The following is a 7,500-nucleotide window of genomic DNA, read 5'->3' as shown; positions in this document are numbered from 1 at the left end:
CTATCTCTATATATATAAATATATCTATAACAATAAAATATCTATATAATATAAAAAAAAATAAATATCTAACTATATAAATAGAATATCTATAATCTAAAATATATATAAATATATAAAGATATCTATCTTTAAATCTTTAAACCTATAACATATATATAAATATATATATAAAAAATAACTATTTTATAATAAATATATTATATAATATTATATAGATATACATCCATAAATATATATAATGTGGCATCAAAATTATAAATACGATATAAATATATATAAATAACTACATATAAATCTCACTATAATAAATAATTTTTACATCAACATAAATAAGGAATAATCACATCTCTATATGAAAATATATAAATATATATATATATACTAATCTATATAAAATATCATATTTAAATATTATATATTATAAATATAAAAATATATCTATATATAAATAAATATACTATAAATACAACAATTAAATACATATATAATACATATCCATCCACAAGAACAAATAATAATATAACTATATAATATAGCTTAAATATATCTATATATAAATAAAACACTATACCCTATATCACGTATACATATTAAACTAAATATAAATAGAACAATAATAAATATCTATAAATCTCTATATATATAACTCTATAACTAACTATATAACAATATCTATAAAATATCTATCATCATCCATAAATACATTTATCCCAATATATCTACTATAAAATATATATTCATATCTAAAACACTATAAATATCTATATAATCTAAATCTCAAACTCACTATAACTCGAAAATCAAATACATATCTATGTAATATCAAACGATATCTCCTATATCTACACATCAATATCACTCACTATCTACATATATATAAACTATCACTCGCCTAGACAAAAAGAATATCAAAATCGATCCAACACTAAGACACAAACTCATCTGAATCTCAACTATACAATCTATCTCTATATCTCCACTCTATATACACTCTCATAAAATCAAATAGACTCATAATACACACCCCATAAATAACAGCACTCATCTCAAAGCTCTCACTCACCAACTATATAACACTCAATCTATAACACACAATCACTCAACTAACCCTCTCAATCTCCTCACAAAAACTCTAACACAACTCACACTCAAACACACACACATTCAAACTATGTCACACCACCCCACCCACCCAACCCCCCGTCAGCATACCGACTCTCACTCTCTCACACCACTAACACAATCTCTCACTAAAATCTAACAACACAAACACACTCTCACTCCCACAGCCACCCCCTCCCACACCCCCCCCCCCACTCACTCTCTACATAAAACTCACACAAACAATAACAAAAACACTCACAATCTCACACACCAACAAAAACCAACACTAGCTCACTTCTCACAAACATCACATATCACTCACACACACAACTACTCACAAACACTCATCCCACCACCACCCACAACCCCCCCACAATCTCAAACTCATCACTCACTCTCACAACACACAACCACTCACTCTCACCCACACAAACACACACTCACACACTCACCACAAACAAACATCACTCCAGACCTCAAACTCACACACTCACACACTCACACATAACTCCCACAAACACACACACAACACACACAACACTCACACACACACCCAACACCACACACACCCCCCCCGCACTACACACACAACACATTATCCCCACACCCCCACCACATCTACACACACACTACCACACAAAACACACTATCCTCCACTAACACTCACACACCCTCCACACACACTAAACACACAAACACTCAAACACCACACCACTATCCCCCTCCAACTCACTCACACAAACACAACACACTCACAACACTCAAACACACTCAACTCATCACATCTCAACACACACACAACACTCTCATACACTACACACACCACTCAAACTCTCACTACCCACCCGCACACTCTCTCACTAAATCCAACTCTATCCACACACTCTCACTCACTCATTCAAACTCACACACACACACAAGTACACACTCACTACACTCACTCCAAATCACACTCACCACATACACTCACATAACACACTCAAAAACCTCACTCACACAAACCACCCACTCCCCCACTCACACACACACAATCAAACACCTGACTCACACACACCTCACACACTCACAATCCACACTACTCACACCCCCAAATCCCAACACACTCCCCCATTAAACTCAGCACTCTCTCACACACACACACACACACACTCACACAAACATACTCCACCCTCCCACACTCTACACCACACACACACCAAACCCATCACACTCACACTCACACAAACACTCGCACCACAAACACACACACACTCACTCTCACCACTAACACACACACTCTCACACACAAAACCTCCACACACACACACACATAACACACACACAAACTCACTCCCTCTATCACACTCTCACTCACACCTTACTCACACACTCACACACCATCACCCACACACACCACCCACACACACTCACTCACACACACTCTCACAAACACACAACACACACTCACGTCACTCACACACACACACACTCACATACCCATTCACTCACACAAACACACACTCTCAACACACACACACACTCACACACACAAACACTCAAACACACTCACCTCTATCACACCACACACTCACTCATTCAAATCACTCACCCCCACACTCTCCCACACTCACCACACTCACTACTCTCACACACACACACACACACACCACACTCCACACACCCTATCACACTCACCCAAACACACTCACACACACATACACTCACACTCAAACACACACACACACACACACCCACCCACACACCCACCCACACACACACACACACACTCAACACAACACACACACACACACACAAAGACACACACCCCACACACACACACTCACACCAACACACACAAACTCCCTCACACACACACACACACACACCACAACCACTATATAAATATAAAAATAACCTATAATCTATCTATATATATAAATATATATATATATATATATATATAAATAATATATATTATAAATATACCTATATAATATAAATATGTATATTCTGTATAAATCTATATAAATATATATAAATATATATATTTTATATAAATATTATTTCCCCTTTTTTAATATATATAAAACCCAACCCACTAAAATATGCTATATCTCTATCTATCAAACCTCCTATATATATACATTTATATAAAAAATTTTATAATATATATTATATATATATATAATGAAATATATATTTTATAATAAAAACATACATATATATTTCATAAAACTATCAAATCTATTTTAAAATATATAAAAAATAAATATAAAATAATAAATATATTAAATAATAAAAATAATGATAAATACATATCTACATATATATATCCCTTTTTTATATATTTTTATTATATATATAATAAAATATATATATATATATTATATATATAAAAATATATTATATACGAAATATAAAACCTACAAAAAATAAATTTTTATATATATAATATATATAATATTATATATATATATAATAATATATATATAAAACAATTGTATGTATATATACAAAAATTTTAAACATTAAAAATTTAATATAATAATATACAAAAAATATATATATATATTTTTTAAATAAAACATATATCTAATAAATATCTACTACTAAAAGCTATATATATATAATAATATTATAAATATATAAATAAATATTTTAAATTTTATGTTTATGTAAATAAATAAATAAAAAAAATAAATATAATATATAATATATAAATTATATATATATAAATATATTGTAATTTCTAAATATAAAAAGTAATATTATATTTAATTATATATAAATATATAAATATAATATAAATAAATATATATAAATATATATGTAATAATATATATAAATATATATATAATATATATATATATTATATAAATTTTAAAATACCATAAATATTAAAAAAATATATATAAAAAATATATATATAATATATAAATACATAAATATCCATTTATAAATATATATATAATATAAAAATTATTATCTAAAATATATAATTAAAAAATAATATAATATTATTTTAAAGATGTAAATATAATAATATATTAAATAAATAAATAAAAATAATATATATATATATATATATATATATAATAAATAAATACATATATAATGTACAGCAATATATAAATGTATATATAATTTTATATATATAAATATACATTAGACACACACACACACACACCACACCACACACACAATATATATATATATAATATATATAATAAAATATAAAAATATAATATATATTTTTATAGTTTATATAATATGTATAATTATATATTATATATATATATATATATATAGAATATATAACATAATATAAAATATAAATAAAAATTATATAAATATTATATATTATAAAAAAATATAAAATAGAAAATAGATACCCCCAAAAATATTAATATATATAATAATAAAAAAATTTAATTTTATATATAATAATATAATATAAATATATTTTTAAATAAAATATAATTTCCTAATCTACTATTTTTTTAAAATTAAAAATATATTTTTATTTATAATCCCCTTTATATATAAAATATCTACTTTCCCTTTTATATAAAAATTTTTATATATAATAATTATAATTTATATAATATATATAATATATAATTATTAATAAATATATAAATATTATATATATATAAAATAAATATAGGGCATATAAAAAAAAAATATATATCATAATAAATAAATAAATATATAAATATATAAAAATACAACATATTTTGGGCATATTAAATAATTAATATATATAAATATATATATATATATATATATAATATTATATAAATTGTTAAAATTATATATAAATATAAAATTTTTTTTATATATATATATTATATATATTAATTTATGTTTATGTAAAAAAATAAATAAAAATAAAATATTATAAAAAAAAAATATATATAAATTAAATATAAATATATAAATAATATAAAAATATATATATAAATATGTATATGTATAAAAATAATTTGTATTTTATATATATTATATTTATATATAAAATTTTTTATATAATATATATAATATATATATATTATATATATTGAAAAATAGGGTATATAAATATAATTAAAAATATAATATAAATAAATATAATACATAAAATTTTTATATAAAAAATTTTAAATATATATATATAAAAATATATAAATATAATTTTCTATAAATATACATTTAATATATAATATATTTTATATAAATATTAAAAAAATATTTATTATATATTAAATAATGATTTTTAAAAAGATGTTAAAATATATATTATATATATATTATATATATATATATATATAATACTATATTGGTTGTGTGTGTATTTGGTTTGTGTGTGTGTGTGTGTGGGTGTGTGTGTGTGTGTTGTGTTATGTTGTGTGTTGATTGTGGTGTGTTTTTGGGTGTTTGACATTTAAAAAAATATATATAATATTATAAATATATAAAAATAATATAAAACTATATCAATATTAATAAAATTTTCTTATAAAATCTAAATATATAATATTAATAATAAATATAAAAAAAATAAAGTTTTGTGGGGTAGTGTGTGTGGGGTGTGGTGTGTGGGTGTGGGGGTGGTGATGTGTGTTGTGTGTGGATTTTTTGTTTTTTTGTGGATTTACAATTAAAAATAAACATAAATTTTAAATAAATCTAAATATAAAATATTTTAAAAATATAAAAAATAAATATCAAAAAGAAAAGAAATAATAAAATATATCAAAAAAATAAATATTTTTTATCATTAAATTAATTAAAAATTTAATAAAAAAAAATATAAAATATCATATTTAAAAATTTTTCATATAAAATAAATTTAACTAAAAAATATTAATCTTTTAATAATTCTAAAAAATTTTAAAAAATTTAAAAATTTTTTGCCATAAATTTTTTCCAATCACCCCCCACAAAACCCCACCACACAAACACACACACCTACACACACCACCCCACACCCACCAATACATACACAACACACACACAAAACAAACACCCCACAACACCAACCCAAAACAACCCCCACAACACAAAACCCCACCCCACACACACACACACTCTAACACACACACACCACCCCCCACACACCCACAACACACACACACCACACACACCCCACCTCCACCCACTCACTCCACATCCACACACCCCACACACACACACAACACCAACCCCAAACACAACACACTCACCAAAAAAAACACACACACCACACAACACACACACAACACAACAAAACACCCCCACACACCATCACAAACACACACCCACAAACCACAAACCCCCACACACACACCCACACACCACACAACACACTACACACCCACACACCACAAACCCAACACCCACACACACCACACCAACCACCCACCCAAACACACCCCCACCCCACCACAAAACACACCCACCACCCCCAAAACCACACCCCCCACCCAAAAACCACCCCAATAGATATATAATATATAGAAAATGTTCACACATCCCACAATCACAAACCCCACACACACACACCCACTCACACCCCACCCACAGCCCATCCCCCACACCCACAGACACCATTTTTCCCCACACAAACACCACCACACACCAAACAACACACACCCACACACACACACTTAAATACGAAAAAACCCCCCCCCCCCCCCCCCCCCCCCCCCCCCCCCCCCCAACAACAACACACACACAAACAACCCCACACCCACAACTAATCACCCACACAAAAAACCAAAAACCCAAACCCCCACACACACACACACCAACACACAAAAAAAAAAAAATAAAAAAAAAAAAAAAACAACCCCCCGACCCATTACCCAATCATAATCCCCCCCATACCATAAAAAGCAATTCCCTATGGAGATGTAGTGTCATCCCCAAAAAACCCAGAAAATTCTCCCAAATCGGCCGTTCCGGCCCAAAATTAAAAATTGATTTTCTTTCTTTTGTAAAAATTCCCTTCCGTTCATGAGAAAAGACTAGCCCTTGAGAAATTTAAAAGAACCCTTGTTATTCAAAAAAAAAAGTTGATCATAGGGAACACTAAAGTTGAAAAAAAAACCCCCTAGACTGAAAAAAAACCAAAACAAGGAAACTGGGATCAGCTTTAGTTCAAATAGAATTGGGAAATATGTCAGAAAGATAAAAAATACACCAAGAGGTGATTAAACGATAGTAAAAAGTGTAATTGAGGACTGCAGAAATATCGCAAGCTCATTAGCTAAGGACGAAGTAAACATTCACCCAAGGCCAGTGAATAACAGGCTTCTGGACGCTGTGTTGCTCGCATATCTTCCCAGGAAGAGACCGCGACTTACGACGACCATGATGCTGTCACATTGGATGGGCAAGGCAACATGCTGAATGGACATCAGACGAATGGGAGACGGTGGTGTGTCTTATGTC

The 7,500-nt window shown here is 27.8% G+C and overlaps 1 protein-coding gene across 1 annotated transcript in view; it reads right to left on the bottom strand.

The window, feature by feature from the left end:
- Window positions 1-7,500, bottom strand: part of LOC122245199 (uncharacterized) — a 42,712-nt gene that overhangs the window by 10,465 nt on the left and 24,747 nt on the right. The window lies entirely within an intron of this gene.

This window comes from Penaeus japonicus, unplaced genomic scaffold, assembly GCF_977035675.1.
Source record: "Penaeus japonicus unplaced genomic scaffold, GWHDUDI00000001_assembly GWHDUDI00000042, whole genome shotgun sequence".
NCBI classification, from domain to species: Eukaryota; Metazoa; Arthropoda; class Malacostraca; order Decapoda; family Penaeidae; genus Penaeus; species Penaeus japonicus.
Note: the sequence above shows the minus strand (reverse complement) of the source record. Positions and strands in the feature narration are given on the sequence as shown.